This window comes from Rutidosis leptorrhynchoides, chromosome 11 (assembly GCF_046630445.1).
Source record: "Rutidosis leptorrhynchoides isolate AG116_Rl617_1_P2 chromosome 11, CSIRO_AGI_Rlap_v1, whole genome shotgun sequence".
NCBI lineage: Eukaryota > Viridiplantae > Streptophyta > Magnoliopsida > Asterales > Asteraceae > Rutidosis > Rutidosis leptorrhynchoides.
In genome coordinates, this window is record NC_092343.1 from 131,553,877 (window position 1) to 131,574,416 (window position 20,540).

A 20,540-nucleotide genomic window follows, 5' to 3' on the forward strand; every position below is an offset into this window, starting at 1 on the left:
GGTACATTTTCCCCGCTCCGGGATGTATTGAATATCTGGTTTTATGTGCTTCATCTAGTACCACTTTCCTCAAATCTCCATTCTTTGGTACCCAAATTCTTTCAGCTAAATACCTGGTTCCGTCTTCCCGAATATTAAGCTGTTTTTCTAATCCTTTGTGTATTTCCTTTCCAAAAATTCCTTCCTTCAAAACCTCCTGTTGTGCCTCTTTTATTCGAGTAGTAAGATTAGTATGAATAATCATGTTCATAGCTTTTACTCGAATAGGTTCTCTTTCCTTTCAACTCAAGGCATCGACTACCACATTCGCTTTCCCCGGGTGGTAACGGATTTCACAATCATAATCATTTAGCAGCTCAACCCACCTACGCTGCCTCATATTTAGTTGCTTTTGATTTAAAATATGTTGGAGACTTTTGTGGTCGGTGTATATGATAAACTTGACCCCATATAGATAATGTCTCCACATCTTTAATGCAAAAACAACGGCGCCCAATTCCAGATCGTGTGTGGTGTAGTTTTGTTCATGAATTTTGAGTTGTCGAGAAGCATATGCAATCACCTTCTTCCGTTGCATAAGAACACACCCAAAACCCATTCTTGATGCGTCACAGTAGATAACAAAATCTTCCATTCCGTCAGGTAACGATAAAATAGGTGCCGTAGTCAACTTCTTTTTCAACAATTGGAAGGAACCCTCTTGTTCGGAAGTCCATTCATACTTTTTCCCCTTGTGTGTCAAGGCAGTTAAAGGTTTGGCTACTCGGGAGAAATCTTGAATAAATCTCCTATAATAACCGGCTAAACCCAAAAATTGACGTATTTGCGTTGGAGTTTTTGGGGTTTCCCAATTTTTGAAGGCTTCGATCTTGGCGAGATCAACTTTGATTCCATTACTACTGAATACGTGGCCAAGAAATTGTACTTCATTTAACCAAAAAGCGCACTTAGAGAATTTTGCATAAAGTTGTTCTTTTCTTAACAACTCTAATACAAGTCTCAAGTGTTGTTCGTGTTCTTGGTTATTCTTCGAATAGATAAGAATGTCATCAATAAAGACAATAACAAACTTATCTAAATATGGACTACATACTCGGTGCATGAGATCCATGAAAACTGCGGGTACATTGGTTAGACCGAATGGCATAACCATGAATTCGTAATGGCCATAACGAGTTATGAAGGCTGTTTTTGGTATATCAACTTCTTTAACCCTCAGTTGATGATAACCTGACCTTAAGTTGATTTTGGAGTATACGCTCGAACCTTGGAGTTGATCAAATAGGTCGTCGATTCGTGGTAAAGGGTATCGGCTTTTGATGGTTACTTTTTCAGCTCACGGTAATCGATACACATGTGAAAAGACCCATCTTTCTTTTTAACGAATAAAATTGGAGCTCCCCAAGGTGACGTACTCGGTCGGATAAAACCACGTTCTAATAATTCTTGTAGCTGACTTTGTAATTCTTTCATTTCGGTGGGCGCAAGTCTATATGGAGCATGAGCTATTGGTGCGGCTCCTGGTACAAGATCTATTTGAAATTCAACGGATCGGTGTGGAGGTAATCCCGGTAATTCGTCCGGAAACACCTCAGGAAATTCTCTTGCAACAGGGATGTCATCGATTTTCTTTTCTTCTTTTTCAACCTTCTCGACTTATGCTATTATGGCATAGAAACCTTTTCTTATTAGTTTGCGCGCCTTCAAACTACTAATAAGATTTAATTTGGCATTACCCTTTTCTCCGTACACCATTAAGGGTAACCCGTTTTCTCTTGGAATTCGAATCGCCTTCTCATGACAAACAACTTCGGCTTTCACCTTGGACATCCAGTCCATTGCAATAATTACATCGAGGCTTCCCAATTCCACCGGTATTAAATCAATTTCAAACGTTTCGCTAATTAAACTAATTTTTCGATTTCGGCAAATTTTATCAACCTTAATTAGTTTACCGTTTACTACTTCAACTATACACTTTATATCCAATGGCGTTAACGGGCAATTTAATTTGACACAAAATTCTCTACTCATATAACTTCTATCGGCACCCGAATCAAATAAAACATAAGCAGGTGTATTGTTGATAAGAAACGTACCCGTAACAAGTTCCGGGTCTTCCTGTGCTTTCTCCCCATTAATGTTGAAAGCTCTCTCACGACCTTGCCTGTTTCCATTCCGGCACTGGTTAATGGTATGGCCCGGTTTTCCACATCCATAGTAAACAATGCCATTATTATTTGTTCCGGCATTATTTGCTCCTTTGTTTCTATTTGGTCCGTAGACTTCACACTTTGCCGCAATATGGCCATTCCTGTTGCACCTGGTACATAACTCTCTACAAAATCACTCCGGATGAAATGTATCACACCTTGGGCATATAGTTCTTTACTTTTTGTTGTCGTTGTTGTTGTTGTTAGGGTTATTGTTGTTGAGACGGTTGTTGTTGTTATTGTTAGGATTGGGGTTGTTGTTGTTGTAGTTTTGGTTGCGGTTGTTGTTGTTGTAATTGTTATTGGAATGGTTGTTGCGGTTATTGTTGCGGTTGTTGTTGTTGCAATTATTGTTGTTGTTGTAACATCCCGCCTTTTTCCGTTTTCTTTTCCGTTATACTAATTTAAACTCCGTTATATGTTTATAACATCTCCCGTTAATACGCGTTTTAAAATATTCCGTTTAGGTATTTTCCGCACCCGACTACAAACTCGAGGGACTAAAATTGACACGGGGCAAACTAGTTGACTAGGTCACCTAGTCTACCCCAATCACCACCATTCAACCATCTCTCACTCTCTCTCTTTTTCTCTGTAGCAAGAACACACCCAATTTCCAAATTCATTCAATCATCATCTAAATTCGATCTAGGAGGCTTACAACAAAATAAACTACATATTTGGAATCCTCTCTTCATCCTCTTCAATTTGATACCAACTTCATCTCATTTGGGTAACTTTCTAAAATCACTAATTTTATGTGTTCTTGAGATTTTTGAGTTATAAAGTTGTTAATTAGTGTCTATGGCTCATTGTGATGTCGTGTATGTAATTTGTATGCTCGATTCGTTGTTTTTGGTGTAACTAGTTCAATATGAAAATTACTTGCTAAATCCTTGATTTTGGATGATCAAATGTTGTTAGATTGTTAAAGTGCATGTTTTAAAAGTGTTACTAGTATCATTAGCTTCGTTTTGATGTATAGGTTGATTAAGGAAACTCCAAGAACATGATTAGTGATTTTGTGAACTTGGATTAGGGTTTGATAAGCTTTAGATGAACTTTTGATGCACCAAATGCTATGAAATATTGTAGATAAGAATTTTGTTACAATGTGTGTTTGATCACCTTCAAAACGGCATATCACATGTGTGAATTGGATTCCCGAAACTTAAAATGCATTTGATGAACTTGAAACTTTGAAAATGGATTCTTAATGATCACTTGACGGAAAATCGGTTATTGAAATTGATGTTTTTGTTTGATGAAACGTGTTTAGTTGTTTTCCTTGTCAAATTACCTTTCCAACGATATATAGTATGCATTTTGGATGTTTTCGGTTCATAAAATATGTTAATTTGAGTTTTGGTTCGTGACTTGGACCATTTTTCTGCAAACTGCATGTTTTCCAGGTATTGCGCGCCGCGCATATACCAGCGCGCCGCGCAGAATTAGAAATCCCAGATGTTTGCCTTCGTGGTTAAGTTCTGACCAGGATTTACACTTGGGTGCGCGCCGCGCAACCCATTGCGCGCCGCGCATATGCCCAGCTCATTTTTGTTTTTATTTTTCCTTTCACAAAATGTTTCCCGCTTAACCGTAACTCCGATTAACATGAAACTTGGCCATTCTGCTCATAAATGATTTCTCATCATGGGAAAATTGTTGGATACCCGACCCAACCCCGTTGACCTTGACTTTGACCAAGTTTGACTTTTAGTCAAACTTAACCAAACAATTATACGATCGTTCTAACATGCTTAGTTACTTGTATCGTGCATGAAACTTGACTAATTGATTCACATGCTATATTAATCGAGTCGTAACGAGCCATAGGACTAATTGAACATCTTTGACCGTTTGTGTTTACCGTTATTGATACAACCTATATGTTTAGGTCAAGACTAGCTTTGTCTTTGCACGCGTCTACTTGTTGAAGTACTTTATTAACTCTTGCACTCAAGGTGAGATCATAGTCCCACTTTTACTCTTTTTGAACTTATATTTGGGATGAGAAAACATAAACGATTCTTTTGAACTAAGTGAACACAAGAACGGGAAAACAAACATTCTACATACGAGTTTAGAACAAAAATCCTCAATTCGATTATCATTAGTTACACTTGCCGGGTGTAAGCGAGAACTTATGTTATATGGCCATATGGGTTGACAACCCTCATCTTTGACGGTTCGCTACCATCTACGGATGAAATATATTTTCGAGAATCAGTGTTTGTTCTAGCACTATGGATGGGGTATACAATGGATGGAATGTTAAGCTTTGATAATTGGGTGCTCGTGAAACAAACTTTTGGAATGTATTACTATTATTTCTTTGATGCAAATCTTGTGGTTCACTTGTACTTACTTACTTAAACCTATGATTTCACCAACGTTTTCGTTGACAGATTTCTATGTTTTTCTCAGGTCCTTGAACGATACATGATACATGCTTCCGCTCATTATTTTGATACTTGCATTGGATGTCTAGTATATATGCATACATGGAGCGTCTTTTGGATACTTTTAAATTGTGTCGCATAAGTTTCATTTGTACTTAAAACTTTGTATCGTAACTTGTGGTGGAACTATTCTTGTAAACTTGAACAACGTTTACATTTGAAATGAATGCGACATATCTTTTGGTCAAACGTTGTTTTAAAGACTTATGACCACGTAACGGGACCTAAGTAGACGGCGCCGTCAATGATGATTTGGTCGGGTCGCTACAGATGGTATCAGAGCGTTGGTTGTAGGGATTTAGAGTTCATTAGTGTCAACCCCGAGTCATAGGGTACATTGGTGAGTCTAGACTACAACCGGCATATAGACTTGAAGTAGGAATTACTTGACTACTTGTGCATTTATACTCGAACGCTTCTACTCATATCTACTCTTAGTTCATCTTAATCTCACGTTGTTTAATTTGATTGACGCGCCACCTTGACTATATGAAATGATGTCGAATGCACATATGAATCAGGGTAATATAATTTCCGGGATTATATTACGGTGACTCATATGAACGTTCCGACATTATGACATAAAGAATTTAAGGCGATTCGAGGAAAAACTTCTCTTTATCTTTATTCTATATCACGGTTAGTATTATTGAGAATACTAATCAATGATATTCTTGTGTCTTGAAGGAACAATGGCTCCTCGTCGTGTACGCCACAATGAAACTCCCGAACAAGCTCTCGAACGGATGATAGCCACCGCCGTAGATGCGGCCATGGCCGGTCACTCATCCAACAACAATAATAATAACAACCACAACAACAACAACAACAACAACAACCAAGGAGCCGGTAACTCTAGCGAAGGGTGCTCCTACAAAGCTTTCATGGGGTGCAAACCCCACACTTATGATGGAACCGGGGGACCGGTTGTGCTTACTCGTTGGTTTGAACAAACCGAGGCATTCTTTAGCATAAGCGGTTTCCGGGATCAAGACAAGGTCAAATACTCCACTCACACTTTCTCCGGAATTGCTCTAACATGGTGGAACACCTATGTTCAATCGGTGGGTACCGATGAAGCTCATGCCCTCTCTTGGGCCGATCTAAAGGAAAAGATGATTGTTGAATATTTTCCGCGCGAAGAAACCCGAAAGCTTGAGGAAGAACTAAGAGCTTTGAAAGCGGTCGGAAACGATCTTAAAGCTTATAATCAACGCTTCGCCGAACTATCCTTGATGTGTCCTAATCTTGTTAACCCCGAATCTCAAAGGATTGAGCTCTACATGCTCGGTCTTCCAAAAAGCATCAAACAAGGGGTGATGTCATCCAAACCCACTACTCATCAAGCCGCTATGAACATGGCTCGCCAACTAATTGAAACGGTTGACGAAATCGTAGTGCCGGCTCCTAAGGCCGAGGACAAGTCGGGTGGCAACAAAAGGAAATGGGAAGCCACTCCATCAACCAACTACAACAACAACACCTTCACCAAAAAGCCCTTCAACAACGACGGCAAGAGGGGTTATGCCGGGAACCTACCTCTTTGCAACAAATGCAACAAACATCACTTTGGTGAATGTGGCAAGTTAATTTGCCACCGGTGCCAAGGAGTTGGTCATAAGGCCAACGATTGTAAAAGTGCCACTCCCGTTGCTCGAAAGTGGCCCAATGCACCAAAGACGGGCACTTGTTACGAATGTGGTCAAACGGGTCATTATAGAAATGCATGCCCAAAGAAGAAAGCCAACCCCAACAACCGAGGCCGAGCCTTTAACATCAACACCGAGGAAGCCCGAGATGACAATGAACTAGTCACGGGTACGTTTCTTCTCAACAACTCTTATGTTACTTGCTTATTCGATTCGGGTGCCGATAAGTGTTTTGTGTCCAAGACTTTAGCTCCTACCCTTTGCACTCCACCACACCCTTTAGATACTACTTATTCTATCGAAGTGGCCGACGGAAAACTCTTAAGTGCCGACACATATTACCGGGGGTGTACTTTGAACATTTTGGGTAAGGAATTTGAAATTGACTTGATACCCATGGAACTAGGAAGCTTTGATGTAATAATCGGTATGAATTGGTTAGTCAAAATGAAATCTCACATTCTTTGTGATCTTAACGCAATCCGAATTCCTATCGAGAATGGTGAACCTTTGATCGTCTATGGCGATAAGAGTTGCACCGGACTCAACCTCGTTTCGTGTATTAAAGTTAGAAAACTACTCCGTAAGGGTTGTTTTGCGATCCTTGCTCACGTTAAGAAAGTCGAGTCCGATGAGAAGCACATCGATGATGTGCCAATTGTTAGTGACTATTCCGATGTATTTCCCGACAAATTGCCGGGTCTTCCGCCTCATCGACCGGTTGAATTCCAAATCGATCTTATTCCGGGAGCCGCACCCGTAGCGCGTGCACCATATAGACTCGCTCCATCTGAAATGCAAGAATTGCAAAGTCAAATCCAAGAACTACTTGATCGTGGTTTTATCTAACCTAGCCATTCACCTTGGGGCGCTCCGATTTTGTTTGTTAAAAAGAAAGACGGATCCCTACGAATGTGCATTGATTATCGTGAACTAAATAAATTGACGGTTAAGAACCGATATCCTCTTCCTCGCATCGATGACCTCTTTGATCAACTACAAGGGTCTTGTGTATATTCGAAAATCGATCTCCGCTCGGGTTATCATCAATTGAGGGTTAAGGGGGAAGATGTCTCCAAAACCGCTTTCCGAACTCGTTATGGTAGTTATGAATTCCTTGTCATGCCATTTGGTCTCACTAACGCACCGGCGGTGTTCATGGATCTTATGAACCGCGTGTGCAAACCGTATCTCGATAAATTCGTTATTGTGTTCATCGATGACATATTGATCTATTCTAAAAATGAAGAAGAGCACGAACAACATCTCCGACTTGTGCTTGAACTTTTAAGACAAGAACAACTCTATGCCAAATTCTCCAAGTGTGAATTTTGGTTAAAGGAAGTTCAATTTCTTGGTCATGTTGTAAGTGACCAAGGTATTAAAGTCGATCCAACGAAAATCGAAGCCATTAGCAAATGGGAGACTCCTACTACTCCTACTCACATTCGTCAATTTTTGGGTCTCGCCGGGTACTATCGTAGATTCATCGAAAACTTCTCTTTGGTTGCACGTCCTCTAACCGCATTGACTCACAAGGGAAAGAAATTCATTTGGGCGACCGAACATGAATCCGCATTCCAAATCTTGAAAACGAAGCTAACCACCGCTCCTATCTTGTCACTTCCCGAAGGCAATGATGACTTTGTTGTATATTGTGATGCCTCGAAACATGGTTTTGGGTGTGTATTGATGCAACGAACGAAAGTCATTGCTTATGCTTCTCGACAACTCAAAATTCATGAACGAAACTATACGACACATGATCTCGAACTCGGAGCCGTTGTCTTTGCACTTAAAATGTGGAGACACTATCTTTATGGAACCAAGAGTACTATCTTTACCGACTACAAAAGCCTCCAACACATTTTCGATCAAAAGCAACTAAACATGAGACAACGAAGGTGGATTGAAACCTTAAACGATTACGATTGCGAGCTTCGTTACCATCCCGGAAAGGCAAATGTAGTAGCCGATGCCTTAAGTCGAAAAGAAAGAGCGGTGCCTCTTCGTGTCCGAGCCTTAAACATCACCATCCACACAAACCTTAATAGCCAAATTCGGGTAGCCCAAGATGAGGCTCTCAAGGATGAAAACCTTTCACACGAGCTCTTGAACATTCTCGTCTCTCGATTCGAAATTAGGGAGACCGGACTCCGATATTACGCCGGAAGGATTTGGGTGCCTAGTTATGGGGACCTACGAAGCCTTATTTTAGATGAAGCCCATAAGTCACGATACTCGATTCACCCCGGTGCCAATAAGATGTACCACGACCTTAAACAACTATATTGGTGGCCGAACATCAAAAGGGACGTAGCTACTTATGTTTCCAAGTGTTTGACATGTTCCAAAGTCAAAGCCGAACACCAAAGACCGTCCGGACTACTTCAACAACCCGAGATCCCGCAATGGAAGTGGGAAAGGATAACGATGGATTTTATCACCAAGCTACCAAAAACGACGGGCGGTTATGATACCATTTGGGTTATTGTTGACCGTCTCACCAAATCCGCACACTTCCTTGCCATGAAAGAAACGGACAAAATGGAGAAACTTGCACAACTTTACATTAAGGAGATCGTAGCCCGACACGGTGTACCTTTATCGATTATCACCGACCGAGATGGCCGTTTCGTTTCTAGATTTTGGCGTACATTGCAAGAAGCGTTGGGAACGCATTTAGACATGAGCACCGCATATCATCCTCAAACCGATGGACAAAGCGAACGTACAATTCAAACTTTAGAGGACATGTTACGAGCTTGCGTGGTTGATTTCGGAAAAGCTTGGGACAAGCACTTACCTCTCGCCGAGTTCTCTTACAACAATAGTTATCACGCGAGTATTAAAGCCGCACCTTTTGAAGCGCTATATGGCCGCAAATGTCGTTCACCTCTTTGTTGGGCCGAGGTAGGCGACGTGCAAATCACCGGACCCGAACTCATTCACGAAACCACCGAGAAAATCGTTCAAATCCGAGATAGGCTTAGGACGGCCCGAAGTCGTCAAAAGAGCTATACCGACAAACGACGCAACGATCTTGAATTTCAAGTCGGTGACCGAGTAATGTTAAAAGTCGCACCTTGGAAGGGTGTAATCCGTTTTGGGAAACGCGGGAAGCTAAATCCGCGGTATATTGGTCCTTTCGAAATCTTGGAGCGTATTGGAACCGTTGCTTATCGTTTAGATCTTCCGCCTCAATTGAACTCCGTTCATCCTACCTTCCATGTATCTAACTTGAAAAAGTGTCTTGCCGAACCCGATATCGTCATCCCTCTCGAAGAACTTACTATGGATGACAAACTTCATTTTGTGGAGGAACCGGTTGAAATTGTGGACACCTCCGTCAAGACATTGAAACAAATCCGAATCCCGATTGTCAAGGTTCGTTGGGATGCCAAAAGAGGACCTGAGTTTACTTGGGAAAGACAAGATCAAATGCAAAGGAAGTATCCTCATCTATTTGTGAAGTCAGAAACGCAAGATCTCGAGGAAGAAACAACGACTACTACGCCTACTTAAATTTCGGGACGAAATTTCTTTTAAGGAGTAGGTAATGTAACATCCCGCCTTTTTCCATTTTCTTTTCCGTTATACTAATTTAAACTCCGTTATATGTTTATAACATCTCCCGTTAATACGCGTTTTAAAATATTCCGTTTAGGTATTTTCCGCACCCGACTACAAACTCGAGGGACTAAAATTGACACGGGGCAAACTAGTTGACTAGGTCACCTAGTCTACCCCAATCACCACCATTCAACCATCTCTCACTCTCTCTCTTTTTCTCTCTAGCAAGAACACACCCAATTTCCAAATTCATTCAATCATCATCTAAATTCAATCTAGGAGGCTTACAACAAAATAAACTACATATTTGGAATCCTCTCTTCATCCTCTTCAATTTGATACCAACTTCATCTCATTTGGGTAACTTTCTAAAATCACTAATTTTATGTGTTCTTGAGATTTTTGAGTTATAAAGTTGTTAATTAGTGTCTATGGCTCATTGTGATGTCGTGTATGTAATTTGTATGCTCGATTCGTTGTTTTTGGTGTAACTAGTTCAATATGAAAATTACTTGCTAAATCCTTGATTTTGGATGATCAAATGTTGTTAGATTGTTAAAGTGCATGTTTTAAAAGTGTTACTAGTATCATTAGCTTCATTTTGATGTATAGGTTGATTAAGGAAACTCCAAGAACATGATTAGTGATTTTGTGAACTTGGATTAGGGTTTGATAAGCTTTAGATGAACTTTTGATGCACCAAATGCTATGAAATATTGTAGATAAGAATTTTTTTACAATGTGTGTTTGATCACCTTCAAAACGGCATATCACATGTGTGAATTGGATTCCCGAAACTTAAAATGCATTTGATGAACTTGAAACTTTGAAAATGGATTCTTAATGATCACTTGACGGAAAATCGGTTATTGAAATTGATGTTTTTGTTTGATGAAACGTGTTTAGTTGTTTTCCTTGTCAAATTACCTTTCCAACGATATATAGTATGCATTTTGGATGTTTTCGGTTCATAAAATATGTTAATTTGAGTTTTGGTTCGTGACTTGGACCATTTTTCTGCAAACTGCATGTTTCCCAGGTATTGCGCGCCGCGCATATACCCGCGCGCCGCACAGAATTAGAAATCCCAGATGTTTGCCTTCGTGGTTAAGTTCTGACCAGGATTTACACTTGGGTGCGCGCCGCGCAACCCATTGCGCGCCGCGCATATGCCCAGCTCATTTTTGTTTTTATTTTTCCTTTCACAAAATGTTTCCAGCTTAACCGTAACTCCGATTAACATGAAACTTGGCCATTCTGCTCATAAATGATTTCTCATCATGGGAAAATTGTCGGATACCCGACCCGACCCCGTTGACCTTGACTTTGACCAAGTTTGACTTTTAGTCAAACTTAACCAAACAATTATACGATCGTTCTAACATGCTTAGTTACTTGTATCGTGCATGAAACTTGACTAATTGATTCACATGCTATATTAATCGAGTCGTAACGAGCCATAGGACTAATTGAACATCTTTGACCGTTTGTGTTTACCGTTATTGATACAACCTATATGTTTAGGTCAAGACTAGCTTTGTCTTTGCACGCGTCTACTTGTTGAAGTACTTTATTAACTCTTGCACTCAAGGTGAGATCATAGTCCCACTTTTACTCTTTTTGAACTTATATTTGGGATGAGAAAACATAAACGATTCTTTTGAACTAAGTGAACACAAGAACGGGAAAACAAACATTCTACATACGAGTTTAGAACAAAAATCCTCAATTCGATTATCATTAGTTACACTTGCCGGGTGTAAGCGAGAACTTATGTTATATGGCCATATGGGTTGACAACCCTCATCTTTGACGGTTCGCTACCGTCTACGGATGAAATATATTTTCGAGAATCAGTGTTTGTTCTAGCACTATGGATGGGGTATACAATGGATGGAATGTTAAGCTTTGATAATTGGGTGCTCGTGAAACAAACTTTTGGAATGTATTACTATTATTTCTTTGATGCAAATCTTGTGGTTCACTTGTACTTACTTACTTAAACCTATGATTTCACCAACGTTTTCGTTGACAGATTTCTATGTTTTTCTCAGGTCCTTGAACGATACATGATACATGCTTCCGCTCATTATTTTGATACTTGCATTGGATGTCGAGTATATATGCATACATGGAGCGTCTTTTGGATACTTTTAAATTGTGTCGCATAAGTTTCATTTGTACTTAAAACTTTGTATCGTAACTTGTGGTGGAACTATTCTTGTAAACTTGAACAACCTTTACATTTGAAATGAATGCGACATATCTTTTGGTCAAACGTTGTTTTAAAGACTTATGACCACGTAACGGGACCTAAGTAGACGGCGCCGTCAATGATGATTTGGTCGGGTCGCTACAGTTGTTGGGGTGGTTGCGATTGTTGTTGTAGTTGTTGTTTTGATTGTTGTTGTTGGACTGGTGACCCTGATCACTGCTTTCCTCCCACTTTCTCTTTCCCTATTTCATTATGGCCTCCTCGGCCGCCTCTTTCTTTATCCTTCCTGTAATTTGGCTTATCAATTAGTGGGCTATACGACTTGCTTTATGCATTGTTGCAGGGTCGTTAGCACCTACATGCTCTTGGATTCGTTCCGGCAACCCTTTTATGAACGCTTCAATTTTTGCCTCTCCATCCTCAAATACTCCAGGACACATAAAAACCAGTTCGTTGAAACGTCGCTCGTAGGTAATGACGTTTAACCCTTGGGTTGTCAGTGCTTTAAGCTCTTCCTTGAGCTTGTTGATTTCGGTTCTGGGACGGTACTCTTCCGTCATCATGTGCTTGAAAGCGGACCATGGAAGTGCGTAGGCGGTATTCTGTCCTACGTAATCCATGTAGGTATTCCACCATGTCAAAGCAGTACCCCTGAAAGTATGTGTGGCATACTTAACTTTATCCTCTTCTGCGCAGTTGCTGATTGCGAACACGGCTTCAACCTTCTCTGTCCACCGCTTTAGTCCAACTGGTCCTTCAGTTCCTTCAAACTCATTGGGTTTGCAGGCCATAAAAGCTTTGTAGGAACATCCTACCCGGTTGTCATTGTTTCCTCCACTGCTGGAACCCGATTGGTTATTGTTGTTCATTGCATTCACCACTGCAGCCATATTTGCAGCGGAAGCTTGAAGTTCTTCTGTGTTCAATTGTTGTTGTCTAGTAGCTAGAGGAGCCATTTCCTTCAAAAATATCCGACTGAGTTAATCATATAGAATTTTAGAAGTAGCCAAAAAGTATTTTGTAGCTTAATATGAACTTATTATTATAAAAGCCTTTTCTTCATATTAGCATTTTATAACTATAATAATGTTCATACTTAGCAGCTAACACACAAATTAACTACTAAAATTCTAATATGAAAAACTATGGTAAGTTATTACGTTACTACGTAATAATAAGTTGTAATAATAATAATAAACCTTCCATGCTTATTCTTATTATTATACAATCATAAGGAAAATTACATTGCGGATTTTCTTACAAACTTAAACAAACAATATAATACATATTATACAATGCATGGAATACAGGATAGCTGCTGATGGTTCAAGAACGGCGAGATTTCTTATATGTTGACGTTGTTTCTTTCTCAGCCAAACGTTTAGATTTTCGTTTGGATAGTTCTTTTTTCCAATTCCTCCCAATTGGTTCTTTCGGCAAATTATTTGGGAGCAAAACCAACAGTCGTTATACGAGCGGTCATTTTATAAACTGGTCTCTTAGGTGGTTCAGGTGGATGATCACAAACATTTTGGGTCATAATAGGTTCATCGGGTTTAGGATCGGGTATGACAGTCAAAGATTTTCCTAAATCACGTTGTGGGTCGGTAATTTCCACAACTTCTTCAGAATTCTCTTCTTCGGGTTCCTCTTCGGGATCTTCTTCTGGAACCTCTACTGGCAATTGTGAATCTTCCCAATTTTCCCAACAATTTTCCACTTTAATGGTAGCACCAAATGTTAACTTTTTCGTTGGTTTATAGGTCGTATGCTTTGACTCAGCCTCTGAATCACTTGATAAGTAAATGAAATCTGAATCACTAGAGATACTTATGTGATAAAAAGATGTCATCTATCACATAATAGCAGGCACGTTAAGAGAATGATATATCTTATAATATTTATATGTTAATAATCTTATGTTTCCAACAATTATATCAAGCAATCATTTTTAAAATAATTACGGTCAAAGTCCAGACTCACTAATGCATCAAAAATCAGTTAGACACACTAATGAAAAATTTTCTGATTCTCTAAGACAAACGCTCGGATACCAACTGAAATGCCCCGTTCATATTAATTATAAACGTTTCATACTAATTGATTTCTTTGCGAGGTTTTGACCTCTATATGAGACGTTTTCAAAGCTTGCATTCATTTTAAAATAACCATAACCTTTATTATTGAATAAATGTTTAAAAGCATAAGTTTTGCTTGTCAATCAAAGACAATCTCCTCAAAATACATGTATTTTACACACACCATTACATACTTGCCAACAATATATTACAAATACAATTCCCGAATGCAAGTTTATTTATTTAGAAAAGCATGATGACTCCAAATCTTGACGTTGAGTAAACATGCAACAGTGGAAGCTTTCTAATAATCACCTGAGAATAAACATGCTTAAAAAGTCAACAAAATTATTGGTGAGTCATAGGTTTAGTTTCTATATAATAATCATAACATTTAATAAGCCACAAGATTTCATTTAATTAAATGCGCAGGATCATTACAACTGCAAAAATCATTCATACGATGAGTCGCCTGGTAACCGACCTTAACATAGAGCGCTTAAGATATCTGGCATCATACATTCCACTATTCAAATGTATGACAAGAACCCTTCGAAGTACTAAAGCATTTCCACTATTCGAAAATGGGGGTGGTTGGTGCCCGTAGATCTACCTTTAGGATTCGCGTCAATTAGTGTTTTTCACTAATTCTTAGGTTACCAAGCATAATAATAATAAGTACAGATATCCGATATAACAAAACAACCGTAGAATGTAGTTTCATGAACTTGTGCTTATTTTGTAAAACATTTATAAATTTGCATGTATTCTCATCCCAAAATAATTTAGATAGTAAAAATGAGACTATAACTCACTTTTGATGATTTCCGAATAGATGGTGGTAAGACTTGGCCTTTGACAAATTCACGAACCTAATAATAATATTCTTGTGTCCTCATATGTATATAATTAATATTCCATACTTATGATACTTGAGATAATTTTAATTATCCATTGTTAGTAGTCCAACGTTCGTAGTCCAATAGTCCAATAGTCCAACAGTATAAATATATATATAAATATAAATGCGTATATTGTGTTAGAATTCACTAACACTATAATATATTGTCTTAATATAATAAGACACATAATATGTATATTGTCTGAAGCAATCCGCGACCCATTGTATACATGTCTCAGGCTCGATCACAACTCAAAGTATATAATATTTTGGAATCCACTTCGACCCACAGCTAACTCAAAATTACTGCCAATGGTGTCTTATAATTTGTTCCAATAATATATATAGAAGAAATCAAAATGATATGTCAAAACGCTTTATACGGATCCACGGTGATCAAGTCATATATATATATATGGTGTCTTACGATCTTTATTAAGACTATAATATATTGTCGTAGAACTTAATCACGACTGTTATAAATTGTATTTCCATAAGTTCGGGAATAAGACATGTATAAATACATGTAGGATACAAGGTAAGTTAGCTAGGATAATGTTAGCATCCATTTTTATTAATCAAAACCGTAGCTAAAAATAAGCAAAAATATCCAATTTTGTTTTACCCATAATTTCTTCATTACAAATCCGTTATGAGTGATTCGAGTTGCCATGGTTTCGTATCGAACTCAACATTATTAATCTTAACAGAAAAAGTAAAAGTTTATAGTCGAAAATACAGCTTAGGTGTCAAATAAGAGAAGATAGTCATATCCGTCGTAAGAACGACATCTTGATGACCCTTTTGAAAAACATACTTCTACTTAGAGTTTAACCATGGATTTTGGATATATTTCATATCCATATAAAATAAGATTTTTCACCAAAGTAAATCTTTTAATTCAAAGTTTAAGATAGGTTTTTTAAAAATTAAACCCAAAACAGCCCCCGATGATCTATGACGGCGTATGTTCAGTTTTAAGGTGTTCTTCATGTTTACAAGTTTTATATCCTTATGTTAGCTTGACATACTGTCATAATACATGTGTTGAAGTATTTTAAAAGTCAAGTTAGAAGGTTTAAATTTGTTTGTGAACAAGTTTAGAATTAATCTAAACTATGTTCTTGTTGTTGTAAGTTATAAACTCATAATAAGATAGCTATATGGATATGAATCGAAAAAGATTATGAATAAGGTGACTATCTCAAATTAAATGAATAAAGTTGCTAAGAAAATAAGATGATAATCTTGTGATCAAAGATATCCTTGATGGCTTGTAATCCTTGGAGTAGAATCATAGAATGAACAAAAGTTCGAATAAGATTTCTATCTTGAATTAAGATAGTTATAAGTATATGAATTGAACCAAAGCTTATATATGATTCTTACCTTGATAAAGAGGAGTAGATGAGTTAACAAAGTGTTCTTGAAGCTAGTTTATGATCAAAGTGAATGAAGATTTTCTAGTACTTGAAGTATGTGTGTTTAAAGAGTGTTTAAAGAGTAAGAAATGGAGAGAATACTTGGAGTTATTGTGTGCGAGTATTATGAGAGTGAAGGTAAGTTAAATAGATGATATGAATGAGTAAAAAGAGTGTTAAAAGTCGTGGTTCATGCATATGGTTAAGAGACTTTATCAAAATTTGGAATATAGCATAATAATGCAAACTAGAAGTTAAATGTTGGTTCCCACAAGTCTCCATCATGTTTATCCTTTTCTTGTGACTCATAGGGCTGCTAAGGAGGCTATTATTTGTATTTTATATTGGTATATACTCATAGTATTTAAGTATGGAGGCTGGGTATGATACGGGTGTAAATACTGAATGAATACGAATAGAATTCTTGATGGAATTGAATGAGATTATGTGTATAGCTATCTTTATTGAGTATAAGTATGTTAGTATATATGTTTAAGTCCTTCAAAAGTGTATTAATACATATTAATACAATACATATACATACATTTTAATTTAGAAGTTATTACAACGTTAATCGTTATATATATGTATATAGTCTTGAAGTCTTTAAGTTAGTACTCTCATTTTATGTATATAACCAATTGTTAATATATGTAATGAGATACTTAAATATAATTTAACAATCATGAGTATATATTTATATTCATATATACGTCATTAAATAATTATTACGAATTATGACGTTCGTGAATCGTCAGACAGACGGGGTGGCCAAATGTTTGTATAAAATTCATTTCAAATAACCAAGTCTTAAAGAGTTTGATTGCTTAAAATATTGGAAACATTAATTATGTAAATATTAATCTTCTATATATTAAAGGAAAAATCCGAGTCGTTACATTACACACCCGTTAAATTAAATTTCGTCCCGAAATTTAGAATAGTACCTAGTTAACGTGCGATATCGGAAAACAAATGTGGGTACTTCAGCTTCATTTGGTCTTCTCGTTCCCAAGTGAATTCAGGTCCTCTACAAGCATTCCATCGAACCTTAACGATTGGTATCTTACTTTGTTTGAGTCGTTTGACCTCACGATCCATAATTTCGACGGGTTCTTCGACGAAATTTAGTTTCTCGTCAATCTTAATTTCGTCTAAAGGGATAATGAGATCTTCGGTAGCTAGGCATTTCTTCAGGTTCGAAACATGAAAGGTGTTGTGAATCCTTTCTAATTGTGGAGGTAGCTCAAGTCGATAGGCCACTGGCCCAATGCGTTTTTCAATCTTGAATGGCCCAATGTATCTTGGGCTCAAATTCCCCCGCTTTCCAAAATGAATAACACCTTTCCAAGGTGATACCTTACGCATAACCATATCACCCTCCTCAAACTCTAAAGGTTTGCTCCTAACATCTGCATAGCACTTTTGTCGACTCCGGGCTATTTTCAATCGTTGCTGAATCTGAATGATTTTATTGGTGGTTTCTTGGATAATTTCTGGACCTGTAATCTGTTTATCCCCCACATCACTCCAATAAATCGGAGACCTGCACTTCCTACCATAAAGTGCCTCGAATGGTGCCGCCTCAATACTAGAATGGTAGCTGTTGTTGTAGAAAAACTCAGCTAACGGTAGATGTCGATCCCAACTGCTTCCAAAATCAATAACACATGCTCGTAGCATGTCTTCGAGTGTCTGAATCGTCCTTTCACTCTGCCCATCAGTTTGTGGATGATAGGCAGTACTTAAATCTAGACGAGTTCCCAACGCTTCGTGTAATGCCTGCCAGAATCTGGAAGTAAATCTGCTATCACGATCAGAGATAATAGAGATTGGTATACCATGTCTAGAAACAACTTCTTTCAAGTATAATCGTGCTAATTTCTCTATACCATCCTCTTCTTTTATTGGCAGAAAGTGTGCTGACTTAGTAAGAAGATCGACTATTACCCAAATCATATCATAACCACCTGCGGTTCTCGGTAACTTAGCAATGAAATCCATGGTAATGTTTTCCCATTTCCATTCTGGGATTTCAGGTTGTTGGAGTAGACCCGATGGTTTCTGATGTTCAGCTTTGACTTTAGAACAAGTCAAACATGCTCCTACATATGTGGCTATATCGGCCTTCATTCCTGGCCACCAACAGTTTCTCTTGAGGTCTTGGTACATTTTCCCCGCTCCGGGATGTATTGAATATCTGGTTTTATGTGCTTCATTTAGTACCACTTTCCTCAAATCTCCATTCTTTGGTACCCAAATTCTTTCAGCTAAATACCTGGTTCTGTCTTCCCGAATATTAAGCTGTTTTTCTAATCCTTTGGGTATTTCCTTTCCAAAAATTCCTTCCTTCAAAACCTCCTGTTGTGCCTCTTTTATTTGAGTAGTAAGATTAGTATGAATAATCATGTTCATAGCTTTTACTCGAATAGGTTCTCTTTCCTTTCGACTCAAGGCATCGGCTACCACATTCGCTTTCCCCGGGTGGTAACGGATTTCACAATCATAATCTTTTAGCAGCTCAACCCACCTACGCTGCCACATATTTAGTTGCTTTTGATTTAAAATATGTTGCAGACTTTTGTGGTCGGTGTATTTGATAAACTTGACCCCATATAGATAATGTCTCCACATCTTTAATGCAAAAACAACGGCGCCCAATTCCAAATCGTGTGTGGTGTAGTTTTGTTCATGAATTTTGAGTTGTCGAGAAGCATATGCAATCACCTTCTTCCATTGCATAAGAACACACCCAAAACCCATTCTTGATGCGTCGCAGTAGATAACAAAATCTTCCAAAACAGCCCCCGATGATCTATGACGGCGTATATTCAGTTTTAAGGTGTTCTTCGTGTTTACAAGTTTTATATCCTTATGTTAGCTTGACATACTGTCATAATACATGTGTTGAAGTATTTTAAAAGTCAAGTTAGAAGGATTAAATTTGTTTGTGAACAAGTTTAGAATTAATCTAAACTATGTTCTTGTTGCTGTAAGTTATAAACTCATAATAAGATAGCTATATGGATATGAATCGAAAAAGATTATGAATAAGGTGACTACCTCAAATTAAATGAACAAAGTTGAGGAGAAAATAAGATGATAATCTTGTGATCAAAGATATCCTTGATGGCTTGTAATCCTTGGAGTAGAATCATAGAATGAACAAAGGTTCGAATAAGATTTCTATCTCGAATTAAGATAGTTATAAGTATATGAATTGAACCAAAGCTTATATATGATTCTTACCTTGATAAAGAGGAGTAGATGAGTTAACAAAGTGTTCTTGAAGCTAGTTTATGATCAAAGTGAATGAAGATTTTCTAGTACTTGAAGTATGTGTGTTTAAAGAGTGTTTAAAGAGTAAGAAATGGAGAAAATACTTGGAGTTCTTGTGTGTGAGTATTATGAGAGTGAAGGTAAGTTAAATAGCTGATATGAATGAGTAAAAAGAGTGTTAAAAGTCATGGTTCATGCATATGGTTAAGAGACTTTATCAAAATTTGGAATATATCATAATAATGCAAACTAGAAGTTAAATGTTGGTTCCCACAAGTCTCCATCATGTTTATCCTTGTCTTGTGACTCATAGGGAAACTAAGGAGGCTATGATTTGTATTTCATATTGGTATATACTCATAGTATTTAAGTATGGAAGCTGGGTATGATACGGGTGTTAATACCGAATGAATACGAATAGAATTCTTGATGGAATTGAATGAGATTATGAGTATAGCTATATTTGTTGAGTATAAGTATGTTAGTACATATGTTTAAGTCCTTCAAAAGTGTATTAATACATATTAATACAATACATATACATACATTTTAATTTAGAAGTTATTACAACGTTAATCGTTATATATATGTATATAGTCTTGAAGTCTTTAAGTTAGTACTCTCATTTTATGTATATAACCAATTGTTAATATATGTAATGAGATAATTAAATATCATTTAACAATCATGAGTATATATTTATATTCATATATACGTTATTAAATAATTATTACGAATTATGATGTTCG